The following is a 14306-nucleotide window of genomic DNA, read 5'->3' as shown; positions in this document are numbered from 1 at the left end:
GTCTGCCTGATTGGGGGATGGAACCCTTACACTGGTCAAAGGAGAGAGGACATGCTTTGCGGCAAGCAGCTCCCAGGTGCAACAGAGTTTGGAGGTGATCGAGACTGTTCCCAGGAACACTGACAGTTTCGTTTCTTGATTCAGATGTATGTGGTTCCATCCCTACGGCATCCTTTCTTATTAAAAGCAGCTCAGTCTATGTCAGGGGATAAGGCAGTCCATTATCAAATGAAAAGCTCCTGCCATTGATTAATTTTAATAACAGCTGCAGCTGCTGAATGATTGCTCTTTTTTTAAAAAACAATGATTTACATATTAGCATCTTTATCAGGATCTAATCACGAGTATTTAGTCTCCAGGAAAATGAACACGTAACACTGAAAAGGAAACATTCTGTCACATGCTTCGTTTTTATAAACGGCCTCTAAGCAAGCTTCCGGATGCGTGGGCAACTGGAGTCCTGTCACCTGGTCCCCTCCCCCACTCGAGTGTACAAAATGCACAAACGAGCGCGTTTTACTGTATTCCTAGATGCTTAAAGGCCCTGAATTGGGTACTGTCTTGGGCTAATTACTCACGCTTAGGGATTCAACAGCATTTCTTCTTCCACCTTGCAAACAGCAACAGTGGTAATGTTAAAAACTCAATGTATTTTTCCCTGGTAAGATGAAAATGGGAGTACCCACCGGCCCAAGGTAGTAAGGTTGCAGAACTTTTTTTTTTTTTTTTGCAATAAGGTTAATTTGTTTTTCCCATTGCCATGGGAAGGTAATTTGCTTTTTCCCATTACCATGAAGGTAAGATTTCCACTGTTGTTCATGTTAGCCTCTTTCTTACTCATGAAGGGATTGAGGAGAACGGATGTTGAGGGGAGTGTGGTGGTTGGGGACCAGAAAAATGGATAGAGACAGGCAAAGGATGCAAATCATTTTCCAATCAGAACCTAAAACTTACACTGTCAGATGAACAAGAGATTTAGGAATCTTAATTTGGGTTTCAAAATTTCTGAATAGCTGAAAGTTACCAAAGCTTTTTTTTTTTTTTTAATTAAGAGCTATGAGTAAGGAAAGATGCTACTTTAAGGAGATTTTGCACTAATGAGATAAAATAGGAACGAGCTACTTATGAGTGTTCATACATAGGTAGACATTAACTTCCAGAGAAGCATATATTTAAAAATTCTAATCCTTGTCTTACATCTGGGCACAATCAGACTTGTTAACGTCCCATTCAAAACAAATGTCTGGTTAGAACTTCTGCAGATCTATTTATGTCTAGAAGACTGCCTTATTCCTATAAGCCCTCTCTTAAAACGTTGTTTTAAATTAAATTAACTGTCAGGCCGTTCCACATCACTGGCAATACCTGGTAGCAAGGGTGGGGAGCTCTGTGATCCAAGATCTCTTTACTGCTAATGTTTTTTTTCCCTCCCCTCTAAGGAGGCTTGCAGGGGATGGATGATGCTCTGTAATTGGTATTCTGCATTTTGTGGATTATAGTTCAGTTAACATGTCCGTTAGAAATACATTTTGCCGGGGCGCCTGGGTGGCTCAGTTGGTTAAGCGACTGCCTTCAGCTCAGGTCATGATCCTGGAGTCCCGGGATCGAGTCCCGCATCGGGCTCCCTGCTCGGCAGGGAGTCTGCTTCTCCCTCTGACCTTCCTCCTTCTCATGCTCTCTGTCTCTCATTCTCTCTGTCTCAAATAAATAAATAAAATCTTTAAAAAAGAAATACATTTTGCCACAAGTAAGAAAACATCTGACCAACTGTATGTCAGCCACATTGGGGTCGATATTTTCGTATAACCAGACTTGTGGAGACAGTAGAGAGCTAAGGAAGAGTTCCAGGATGTGGCATCGGAGATGTGGGCCTCCCTCTGTTCTGCTGTACCATCTTCAGCGACAGATATTTGACCTCATGGTTCCATGATGACTGCTGTCTGTCCCCCTGGCAGGAAGAAGGAGAAAGGACCTTCCCCCTCTGAGGCTCTTCGTCGTTCAGCTTGGAAAAGGACACCCTTCCCTGCAGATATCTTAAGCATTGGTCAAAACTCTGTCCCCTTCGCTGCCCCTGGCTGGTTTGGAGAGAATTGAGACCCTCCAGCCTTTGTAGTAGAGAAAGGCCAGGGAGAAAGAATTTGAAACCGAGTGTTTAGTGAACCAACCTTAGAGAATCTGCACAATTAAATACACCCGACTCCTCGACTCCTCTTTCTCCCTCATAAGCATTCTCTTGAGATGGCCTTTTTTCTTTCTCCCTTCATTCCAATTCCATTATATCTTGGAAAAGTCTTGATATCTTTGTTAGGGGTGTTTCAAAAAAGAAGCCCCAGCTTCTGCTCTAAGGGGTAAGCAAGAGAATCAGCCCAAGTGATTCACCCACAGCAGTGGGAAATGGTCTTGTTCGAAGAAAAATCAGTAGAATTGATGTCATCAGCAGCTGAAACGTGGCACAAGTAGGCAAGTTCCTTCCAGAATCTCATTCAATTCAGACCACTTTTATTGCGCACCAGCATTTCTGGCCCTGGGTGCAGTAAACTAAACACAATCTCTTCTGAAGTCCCCAGGTTTCTTTTCTCATCTTGTCTTCTTCAAGTGTAGGAATGAACGGTAAAGCTGCTTCTAATTTGTCATATCATTCATTTTTATCTGTATTGGTATAGATCTTATTTTTACTGATACGGAGTATTTAAATTCACTTTTAGCCTTTGTGGGCTCACTTAGAAATCTTAGTGAATTTAGGTGTTAGTGAATTGTTAGTGTTCTTTATGAAACTTAGTGTTTCATAAATAATATGCCTTATATGGAAATTTTTCATTTCCATTAACCTTAAAAACGTTCACTGGAATACACTTTAAGTCATGTTGAAAACAACTTTTGTGTTTGGTATATAAAAATTGTACACGACCATCTGTTGGCACTGTATGTTTGTGTATGTATATAAGCATGCTCACATAACCAGAGTTTTCTGTGTGGGGCACTACTTGGCACATCGCACATAGCCAGGAAATGCGTACTGGTTTTGTGTGAGTGAATTGTGTCTTTTTGTTTTCCCACGTTTTTAGAAGCCTGCATCTTTAACCCATGAGCTTAGTACACGGTTAGGCCCATACTAGGTGCTTAGATAAATGTTAATTGATGACTTAAAGATGTTTAAGTATTGTTACTTGATGAAATGTAATCAGTAGACTAGGGTTTTTGTTCTGTCTTCCCATCCATTCTCATACTAGAAAAGTCAATGTATTAAGGCAGTATTTTTGGTGGCAAAGCCATTTAGTTTGAATGCGTTAGTAAAAGGTGGAGTCCAAAGAATTAATAGCTGGGAAGTTTTTGGAAAACCCAGTTAGAGCTGTTTCCATAGAGTGATCTGAGTGAGAGCCAGATAACAGCTTGTTATTGGAGGAACTTGACAGTAAGAGTTTTGACAAGGACAGGAAAAAGACGATGTAACTGAAGGGTAAATGTCCAGGTTTGGGGAAGAAAAAGGGCATGGTCTTGCTGAGGCTGGAATCTAAAATGAAATGCCTTCTGGGGCCAGACTCTGGCTGGGTGGGACCTGGGGCAACCTGAAAAGCTTCTATTAGGGTAAATGAGCCTGGCTTCTCCTGTTGTCATGCAGGAAAGTGAGTCTTCACCTTCTTCTGGAGAAATGGGACCATGGGAATTCTCCAAATTGTTAACTCTTGGCAAGTCAGTCAGCACTTCGAAAAACCATTACCGTGAGCCAAAACCAACCAAACAAACAAAAACCAAAACCCCATCTGCTGACTAAAATCTGCCAGTTTGTGAGCTCTGGTCTCTGGTTACCAGAGAAATAATTGAAAGAGTTCAAGAATTTTGGGAGAAAGATCACCTGTTGAAATCCTGGAAGATAAGGGTGGTAGTGGTGGTGGGGGGAACAAAACAAAAAAGCAAGCTGAGAAGCTGAGATCCAGGTAGGAACTTGAGAATTTAGGGAAATTTTGTTGAGTCATTCTATTTTTTTTTTAAGATTTTATTTATTTATTTGACAGAGAGTTAGCGAGAGCAGAAACAAGCAGGGGGTGTGGAAAAGGGAGAAGCAGGCTTCCTGCTGAGCAGAGAACCCGATGTGGGGCTTGATCCCAGGACCCTGGGATCATGACCTGAGCTGAAGGCAGACGCTTAACTGACTGAGCCACCCAGGCGCCCGTGTTGAGCCATTCTAAAACTGGAAACCGAGGAAGATGAGGCTGCTTGCTTTAAAGGAAATGAAGCAAATTACTGCCATTTCATTTCATCATTAAATAAAGTTTTCCACAAATTCCCCAACTGTGAGAAAGGAGGGTGGATTTGAAATAGGCAGCATCAAGCATATTACACAGAAAAAATACGCTTCCAATCCAAAAAAAAGTAGGGCATACAATTTTTGAAAAAATGATTTGTGGGGGGGCGCCTGAGTGGCTCAGTCGGTTGAACATCCGACTCTTGGTTTCAGCTCAGGTCTGGATCTCAGGGTCGTGGGATCAAGCCCCAAGTCCACCCCGTGGAGCACAGAGTCAGCTGGAGATTCTCTCCCTCTCCCTTTGCCTCTCTCCCTACTCACTCTCTCCTCTGTCTAAAATAAATAAAACTCTTTAAAAAAAAAATTACTTGTGAATTCAGTTATATGAAAAGTGGTACAGAGGTATAAAAATTAAGTCACATTTGATAAGTTAAAATGACTCACCTTTATTATAAAGAGTACGATTTAATTAAATCATCTCTGCCCCAGAGAATCTGGGATGTGTGTTCATTTCCGAAGAGAGAGTGCGGTGAGATTGGTTAATTAATGAAGTTGAAAATAGAGTGGAGGGCGCCTGGGTGGCTCAGTTGGTTAAGCGACTGCCTTCGGCTCAGGTCATGATCCCGGAGTCCCGGGATCGAGTCCCGCATCGGGCTCCCTGCTCGGCAGGGAGTCTGCTTCTCCCTCTGACCCTCCTCCCTCTCATGCTCTCTGTCTCTCATTCTCTCTCTCTCAAATAAATAAATAAAATCTTTAAAAAAAAAAAAAAAAAGAAAAGAAAATAGAGTGGAGGGAGACGTCCTGAGTTGACTTGTCCGTGTTAGGACGGAGGAACACCCATGGGAGAGCAGTGACTGAAGGTTCTGAGTCAAAGAAGCGGCGAGCGGTCCTAGTGCCCAGCCATGAACTCTGGCAGTGGGCAGACAAGAAGGGAAGCGCACTGGCTTCATTTGGTGTGGTTATAGTTGGAGTACCAAGAAGATGACAAGTCACGCTGATGGGTGATGGACGACCAATTTCGTGACCTTGCTGACTGAAGCGCCTTCTGATGATAAGGATGGCAAATAAGGAAGTGCTTAGGGAGAAGAGTTTTTTCAGTGAGTTGACAGAAGGAAAAAACAGACTAAATATGGAATTTGGGAGTAGGGAACGAAAGGAAGGATTTACATTCTTTGGGTATGCTGGCCTGGCACTTAAGCCTTCACTCTGTTTTCTGCGCCTTATCTCACTCCCAAGCTTAGTTACTCCTCACTCCCCCGTGTCTGGTGCAGCTTCTCCTGAGATTAGCCTCCAGCCTTCTATCAGGATGAAGCAGGAGGTGGTTGGGATGCTTGGCGGCGTAGGGTGGGGGAGAAAGTGTTTAGGGCTCTAAAGACAAGCACTGCTTGTATCTTCAGCCACATTACAGCCTTCAGAGGAACCTGCAGCCTCTCATTTTTGAGACGCTTTGGTGGAAGAAGTTGGCGTGCTGCTTCTTAGCCCCCAGCCCCTCAACTTGCCAGTCTTCCCCTCATATTAATTTCGATTTGGGATTTCTCTGGTCTCCTAAATCACCACCACCAGATCATCTACCAGGGTTCCAAGATACTGGAGCTCTGGTCTGTTCTCTTCTCCTCTCCAGTTTTGTGTCTTTTCTTTTGGGCAGATGTCAGTTTTACTTCTTTTACTGTCGTCCAAGTAGAGTTTTCGGGAATAAGGACAGAGAAACGAGGCTGTTCGATCTGCCTTGTTTCACTGGAACTCCCAAGACCTCCCTTCTTACAATGATGTGCGGAGCCCCGCAGCAGACCTCTTCCTGCCTGCCTGTCAGGCCTCGTGGGAGCCATTCTTCCTCCTTGCTGCCTGAGATTTCGGCAATACCGACCTCCTTAGGATTCTTCATGGTCCCTGCTCTTGTCTACTTGGGAGCCTCCTTTATACGTGCTGGCCTTTTATACTGTTTTGTTCTCCCCCTCTTTACCTGGTTAACCCCCATCACCCTCCAGATCTTTGCTAAAACCTCACGTTCTCAGCCAAGCCTGCCTGGCCTGTGGTTCCCTCCTTGGGTTGGGATGTATTGAAAACAAAAAAAAAAGGAAAGGAGAGATGGAATGATTAGGGGCAGATGGAGGTCTTTTAAGAAAGCTATAAACCAGTTCGGCTTAAACAGTTTTTTTAATCATTAGTATCAGGTTGTATGTATTTTTTGGTGGGCAGGGTTTTGAGAATTGGCCCCCCAGTCCTTTCTCCTCAGAAGCTGACGTAAAAAGAACGTGGGGGCGCCTGGGTGGCTCAGTTGGTTAAGCGACTGCCTTCGGCTCAGGTCATGATCCTGGAGTCCCGGGATCGAGTCCCGCATCGGGCTCCCTGTTCGACAGGGGGTCTGCTTCTCCCTCTGCCCTCTTCCCTCTCGTGCTCTCTGTCTCTCATTCTCTCTCTCTCAAATAAATAATAAATAAAATCTTTAAAAAAAAAAAAAAAGAAAAAAAAAAAAAAGAACGTGGGACAGCAGCGTCACCAGGAGTCAGCTATCTGGGGGACATGTCAGGCTCCCCAAATGGCATTTATTTATTTATTCATTCATTCAATCATTCGTTTTTTACATAATGTCTGCACCCAGTGTGGGGCTCGAACTCACAATCCCGAGATCAAGAGCCTCATGCTCTACTGACAGCCAGGCACCCCCCAAAATGGTATTTAAGATACACAGTTCTTAAAACTTTCTGTGGGCCACTTGTTACAGAAGCTGCTTTCTCAACAAATCTTTTACCAGAGCGGGAACTGCTGGGAGCAAGACTAATTTGAGTTTCAACTCTTTCAGGGGAATGATGTTGCCAAGAAGTAGTGAGAGTCGGCTGAGGGAGACCAAGCCAGAGAAGGGAGCCAGAAAGGCCTTGAGCAACCCACAGTCAGGATTTTGTGCTATTTTTCATTTCACAGTGGAACTTCTCAATTTTGTATTTTTTATTTTTGGTTTATAACCTGTTTCCCTCTTTTGCAGTTTGAAGGCTCCCACACTGGTACCACAGTGGAATACTTTGTTGCTTCTCTGCTTCATTTTTTAGAAAAATTCTAGAGAGTAATACCATTTCACTTCTGGAAACATAACTCAGTAGTAATTATAAATTCATAGACTCGGCTTTCTGCAGTTGTTGCGAGTATGAGTGTGTAATTCCTACTTATCTCTGTGTTGATTTATTTTATCCCCATTTGAGTAAAGCTCTGTGTTGATGATGAGGTTTTAATGAGTTTAGATTTTAAAAGGCCTAAAATATATTTTAAAAAATTATAGGTTCAGTAAAATGTAGTAATGCACCTCTTCTTTTTCGGCTGATTTTTTAAAGATATGTTCCAGAGGGGCACCTGGGTGGCTCAGTTGGTTAAGCGACTGCCTTCGGCTCAGGTCATGATCCTGGAGTCCCGGGATCGAGTCCCGCATCGGGCTCCCTGCTCAGCAGGGAGTCTGCTTCTCCCTCTGACCCTCCCCCCGTCTCATGTGTTCTCTCTCTCTCTCTCAAATAAATAAATAAAAAATCTAAAAAAAAAAAAAGATATGTTCCAGAAATCCTACCTGTTGTTGAAGAGTTCCCAGTAATTCTACATTGTACTCTAAAATTTCTGAAGCCTGGACATCTTGGCTTAATTTGCTTGCAAGAAAGACTTGGTTTAAATTACTCAGTTTATCTCAAGCCTCATTAAGACCCATGGTTCTTGTCCGTTCTAGTGAGTTTGAGCTGGCAAGAATACTTGCCATGTGGAGAGTCCATTAGAACACTCTAGGAAGAGTGAGGCTGGGGAATGAATGCAAGACATAATATCATATGTAAAAATGTGCCACCTTCCTATAGTGGACCGGCGGGGAGGGGGGGGCGGCCTTGTTTTGGCTTCTCTGGAAAACGATTAAAATAGACATGCAGTAGTAGTTTAATTCATACTGTATGCCAAACATTCGAGTTGGAACTGCACCAAAAATGATCATACTTCCTCTAAATTGTATTTTTCACTCATGATCACCTGACTGATTTGGATTACATTTCTTCTGGGAAACAGACTTGGTAGGAAGAAACAAAGACCACAGTGCTAATTTATCTGTTGGAATAATCTTTGGCCATCCAGCTCTTTCCACTCATTAATTTTATGAGATCATTATCATTCTTTCTACCTGATAGATAAACGTACTAAAACTTTGGGCCTTTCTAAAAAGTCTCCACAAGCCATTGGAAAGCTGGACTGAAATACTCCTTGTTTTAAAGTCTAGACCTCAATTCAGTCAGAGATAGCAACATTTTTGAAGTGTGATCAAATGGCAGAACACAGCCGTAAAACTAAAAGGAAAAATACAAAAAAAAAAAAAAAAAAGGAAACGAAAGGGCCTAATGTTTTATTTCTCTATTTTCTAAGTTTTCCCTTGACTTTAAATGCTGAGGTGTTTTTCACTATTTTTGCAAGAGCATGTCCTATATGTCTAGATTTGTGACCTGAACTTGAGCTGTCGTTCCTCTTTTCTGGAATTTGATACCTTCAACCAATACCTTCCACAGAATGGAACTAAAAATCTTCGAACAGAAATAGTTACCAAAATCAAGAGAAAGTCACAGTCTAACCAAAGGGGCAAACCGCGCCGCCCCCCCATTACTTGTTTTGTGCTTCAGAATAAAAGCCAAATGGGCCATGACTTTAGTAGCTGGTGATTCAAGTTGAGACGGTAGATGGTTTGATATGTGCCCTCGTTCCTTAAGTTTCTAGATTTCTCTATTTTTAGGCTAGAACCAGCCCTGGTTAAAATAATTCAAGTCATGTAGAGGAATGTTCACTTCAGCATTTTTATCCTTCTGAAGTGTGCTTTCTACCAGCTGCCATGGAAACATTGTGTAACTCGTTTCTTGGATAGTCTCACTCCTCTCGAGTTCCGGTTGTTGAGCGCTGGTGAGCTCATTACAACTTGGATCCAAGTCCTGGAAAGGCAGCTCCCAGGGAAAGTGGAGGCCAGCATCCCACGAGGGACAGGGGGCTTTTGCTTTATGGGGCGTGCGTACTTGAGCTACCAGGTCAGCACTCGCCTCCGCCCAGGACAGTGTCACTTTGTCCACAGCTGTGCCACGTCTCGAGGTTTCTGTGTGCATCCTCCACGCTTTCACGAGGCAGAGACTTAACTCTTCCAGCTGTAAGCCAGAGGGAGTGGTGCTGCAGATTCCTAACAACACATGCAGACTCCAACAACACAGATGGTTATCTCTCCTGAGTAAGGCTTCCAGGCCACCAGAACTCTGTTGTAATTCAGTGATGGTTACTGGATAAAAATGTGGATGGCTTCTGCTGCGTTCTGATGAAAAGTAGGTATTTTCCTAGCTTCTTGCTTCTCCGATTTCCAAGTCACTGAGAACAGTGGTGAGGTTGGACCAGAGGGCATAGAAACCTGGCAGCAGAAGGCAGTGGGTTGGGAGTATGCTGAATGGGTGTCGGAGAGAATGAACTCGGGGCAGAATGCTGTAGTTAGGAGGACTTGGAAGGGAACAAAGTTTGAAGTGCTTTGGGGAAGCTGAGAGCCCTGCTAAAGCAGGAATATACCAGATGCTTGTCTCAGATAGTATTCCGTAGTGAACCACACCCTGAAACAATCAGATCATCCTCGCCTCTCCCACTTGGATCTGTAGCTTCTGGTGGAATTTGCCAGTTCTTGAAATAAACTGAAATACAGTTGAAGCTTCTGACCTCATTTAGATCATTTGTGCTGAATTCTGAATAGAACCAGGAAAATTGGGAAGGGGGTAGAATTGGGGTCGTAAGAGAAGGATCTTAGTTTTAGGAAAGAAGGAAGATAGTAGGAAATGAGACCAATGAGTTAAGAGGCATTTGAAAAGGAGGATTAGAAAGAAAGAGAAAAAGAAGAGAAAGTTTTTGCTAGTATCTTCTGCTAAGATGTGTGACTGACACACAATTCATACACCACACTTGATTTGAAGTCAAATGAAAGGAAATTTGGAGTTGGAGGCCTATTCCTTGGAAACTGCTACGGGATGATGGTAAGGAAAGAGTGCTCTGTACTTGACGAGGGGTGTTTCTGTGTTTCTGTGTTGCTTATTTTATAAAGAGGCAAAGGGGCTTATTTCTGAGCGTGCGAAGGAACTCTGCACTACCAAGTATAAGGCAAGTCTGATCAGACTGGTGAATGGTGTGACACCACTTTGGAGGGGAGGACAGGAATTCGTGTCTTGTGGACATGAGTTGGCTGAGACCACCCAAGAAGGTAAGCAGTGATGACTAGGGAAAAGAGACAAAGGAAGAACCACTACTCTCAAGGGAGAAGAGACATTGAGGGACAATCAGAGGGATGGAGGTAAATCAAGTTCTACCAAGCAGAGAACAAACTCTAGGGAAAAGTTAATTCACTTGGAGAAGGAATCTGTTCCTATTGCCTTTGAGGACACTTTTAGACACCTTTAATATATTGAGTACTTTTTTATTGGTGTTCATCATAAACAAGAGACCCACAAATACATCCCAGAGGTGAATTTTTGGTCTAATTGATCATGATTGCCATTAAATAATCTGGTAAAAGCCCACAAAATGGAACTTAGAAAGACAGAAAAGCAAAAGACAACACAGGTCTTTGTGCAGAGTTCATACTTGAATTTCAACAACATGGAACAAGTAACTTTGTTAAAATGTACAATTAAAGAATTGATTGTACTCGAGGGTCCGTATGGATCACCTGGGATCTTGTTAAAATGTTGATTCTGGGGACACCTGGGTGGCTCGATTGATTAAGCGTCTGCCTCCAGCTCGGGTCATGATTCCAGGGTCCTGGGATCGAGTCCTGCATCGGGCTGCCTGCTCAGCAGGGAGCCTGCTTCTCCTCCTGCCTGCTCCGCATGCCACTCCCCCTGCTTGTGTGTGCTCTCTCCCCCTCTGACAAATAAAGTCTAAAAAAAAATCGTTTAAAAGTTGATTCTGATTCATCGATCTGGGCGGGGCCTAAGACTCTGCATTTCTAACAAGCTCCAAAGGGATACTGATGCTGTTGGCCTTCGAAGCACACTTTGGCTAACAAGGACCCACACAGGTACTCTTTGGGACGCCTTGGTAGCCATGCTAAGTTAGACGTAGTTTAACTTATCCACACCTACCTACCAGTTTATAATGAAAGCAAGTCTCAGAACTAGCTCTTTCACAAAAGAACATTTATTAGCCACAGGGCACAGAACAGCCTTAAGGCGAATGCAAAAGGCAGAGTGAAGTCACAGCCCTGCCTTCGTGAGTGCTTGGCGGATGAGCCTCACAACGCACACTAGCCCGGGCCCCTCTAACAAAGTGGTTCTCAGAGTGCGGTCCCTGGACCAGCAGCATCAGAATCACATGGAAACTTGTTAAGAGATGCACGTTCTCAGACTCTCTCCAGATCTACGGAATATCTAGGAGCGGGGTCTGGGAATCTGTTTTTTAGCTCGCGGCCCCACCCCGGTAATTCTGATGTATGCTCAAGTTTGAGAATCGCCGCTCTAACAGCAGGATTCTGTGGAGCATCTCACTGAATTCAGGCAACCAACAGTTCAGTGAACTACAGGTGGACATTTTGGAATCCAGCCCAGGGCACCGTTTCTGTAGGTGGAGAGTCTGATCGATTCTTCTCATATCCTCATAATCAAAGGGCAGAGACTGTGTCTAAACCCGTTTCAACAGTCCTCCTCTTTGGCAAACCACTAATATCACCAAAGCAAACCTGTCTAACATTAATTAGGATAATTTATGAATCCCTTGGTGGAATCGGAGCTAAATATAGCTGAAGTACTTAGGGTGGCCACCTCTGGGGTGAGGCTTTTTTGATGAATTGCTAGCCAACCACCCCTAGAGCGTGCATGTCTGATTAAGGCAGCTGACCACCTCTGCAGTGTAACTTAAGCTAACACATACACACACACGTCATATTGTACTGTCCACGTGAGGGTTTACTTTAAACTCTTAAAACGTGCTTTACAAAGGCGTCATCTACACACGATAAAATGCATCCCTTTGAAGTGTATAGGTAGAGTTTTGACAAATGCATACACTCAAAAACCTCCACACCAATCAAGATATGTAACATTTCAATCACCTAAAAGATAACCTTCTGTTTTTTTAAAGTCTGTTACCCACCCTGACCCCCCACTCCAGGCTGCCAACGTAGTGTGGTCTTCCGTCAGCGTAGGTGACATTTGCCTGTTCTAACTTTTCACATAAGTGGTGTCCACCAGTATTTCCTCTTCTCATCTGGCTGCTTTTACTCAGCACCATCAGTTCTGCGGGACGGTTGATGTTGGTGAATTATCAGTATTTAGTTCCTTTTCACTGCAGATGAGTGTCCCACGGTAGGACTCTGCCACAGTCTGTATTCCTTCTCCTGATGATTTGTTGCCAGGTTTTCGCTGTTAGGGATAAAGTTATTACTTTGGACACTCACATACACATCTTTCTGTGCACATGTCTGTATTTCTTTGGGGTAAATCTCCAGGAGTGGAATATTTGGGTCCGAAGAGAGATGTATGTTTAATTCCGTAGGAAGCTGCTGAACTGGTTTTCCAAAGTGGAAATACTGGTTTACGTTCCCACCGGCACTGTGTTGAAGAGTTCCAGTCGCTCCACGTCCTTGCCAGCATTTAGTACTGTCCGTTTTTTGGGGTTTCTTTATTGTCAGGCTGGATATTTTCAAATACATGACAGACATTGTTCTTCTGTCCCCTAATTTCAGTTGAGGTGTTTGCGTTAGGTCTCGGCAAAGGCCCTACAGCTAATGATGTTGACCCGGGCAACTTGGATATGCATGACCTCATTTCTCTTTCCTGAGCCCCGGTCAGAATTGGTTTTGCGGCTGCCATGTGATTGTGGCAGTTGGACATTTGCCGGTGTGTTTTGTTCTCTCTCTCTCTCTCTCATTCGTCTGCTCATTTATTCATTGCGTCTGTCGGTTGTTCAATAGCTGTAGTAGACTTGCTTTTTCAGAGAGCAGTTGTCTATTAAGTCCCTGGGAAGAAGTAGGAGACAGAGTACTTGTCCTCAAGGAGCTTTTTGGAACTGGGTTCCCGAAACCCAGCTCGACAGACATGCCAGCAAAGACAGAAAGCCCAGTGTATTTCAAGGCTTGCACACACTTGAGTGAGGGCATCATGGAAATAAAGCTCAGGGCTGGGTCAGGCGAGTGGGGGGCTTGATAGACAGGTGGCTTAGAAACCACAGTAGCAGAGATTGTTGAGACGTTCATCTGTGCTCAGTATTAGAATGGTGGCACCTTAGAATATAAACTAAATGTTTATTTTAGTCCTGATTACATTTTAAAATACATCTCACGCGCACAGACACACACATACGTTGGATCAAAAATTCTCAAAATGTTGACGGTGGCTCTCTTTGTGTCATGGGATTATGGGTGATTTGTTTACTGGATTTTATATTTTTCTTTGATTTCGAAATTTGCCACAGTGAGCACGTGTAACTTTTACAATCAGAAAAAAATATTAAATGGGTGGTGGGTGTTAAGGAGGGCTCGTGTTGTGATGAGCACCGGGTGTCGTATATAAGTGATAAAGCACTAATACTGCACTGTTTGCTGACTGACTGGAATTTGAAGAAAAACTTGGGAAAAAACACGAATATCATCAGCAAAATAAATCCAAGACTAATTCCTTAAAGCCTAGAGCTCTTCCACTGTGATTTTAAATTACACAAACATGCTTTTCATGTACCTGAGATCTTTGTCTTAAACTTTTATCTTTTCTAGAAGACCTCCTCTATTTTCATTAATGAAATGTTCTTTTCAATAAAAAAGTCATCTCTACTTAAAAAAAACAAACCGCAGACCCCCCAAAAGTATGATATTGCCGCTTGATTGTTTGCTAAGTTCTAATAGCTATTTCAAAAATAACCTTCCTTGTTCTCTTGAATCTTGTGTAGCAAAGATCCTCTCCAGTAGAACCGAGGTTATCGTCTAGAAGAAAAAAAAAAAAATGCCTGTCTGTCTCTTCCCTTTCAGGAACAAGGAACATGGATGCCCAGTGTACTCATTCATAGAATTTAGTTTGCGTGATCATCAGACAGCAAAGAGACTTTTTGT

At 43.2% G+C, this 14306-nt stretch overlaps 1 protein-coding gene across 13 annotated transcripts in view; it reads left to right on the top strand.

Moving 5' to 3' along the window:
- Positions 1-14306, top strand: part of DMD (dystrophin) — a 1717438-nt gene that overhangs the window by 1597057 nt on the left and 106075 nt on the right. The gene's annotated exons all lie outside the window — the stretch shown is intronic.

Source organism: Mirounga leonina, unplaced genomic scaffold, assembly GCF_011800145.1.
Source record: "Mirounga leonina isolate KUSES-001 unplaced genomic scaffold, KU_Mleo_1.0 Mir_101595, whole genome shotgun sequence".
Lineage (NCBI taxonomy): Eukaryota > Metazoa > Chordata > Mammalia > Carnivora > Phocidae > Mirounga > Mirounga leonina.
The sequence above is the reverse complement of the archived record's forward strand: the minus strand, read 5'-3'. Positions and strand labels throughout refer to the sequence as shown.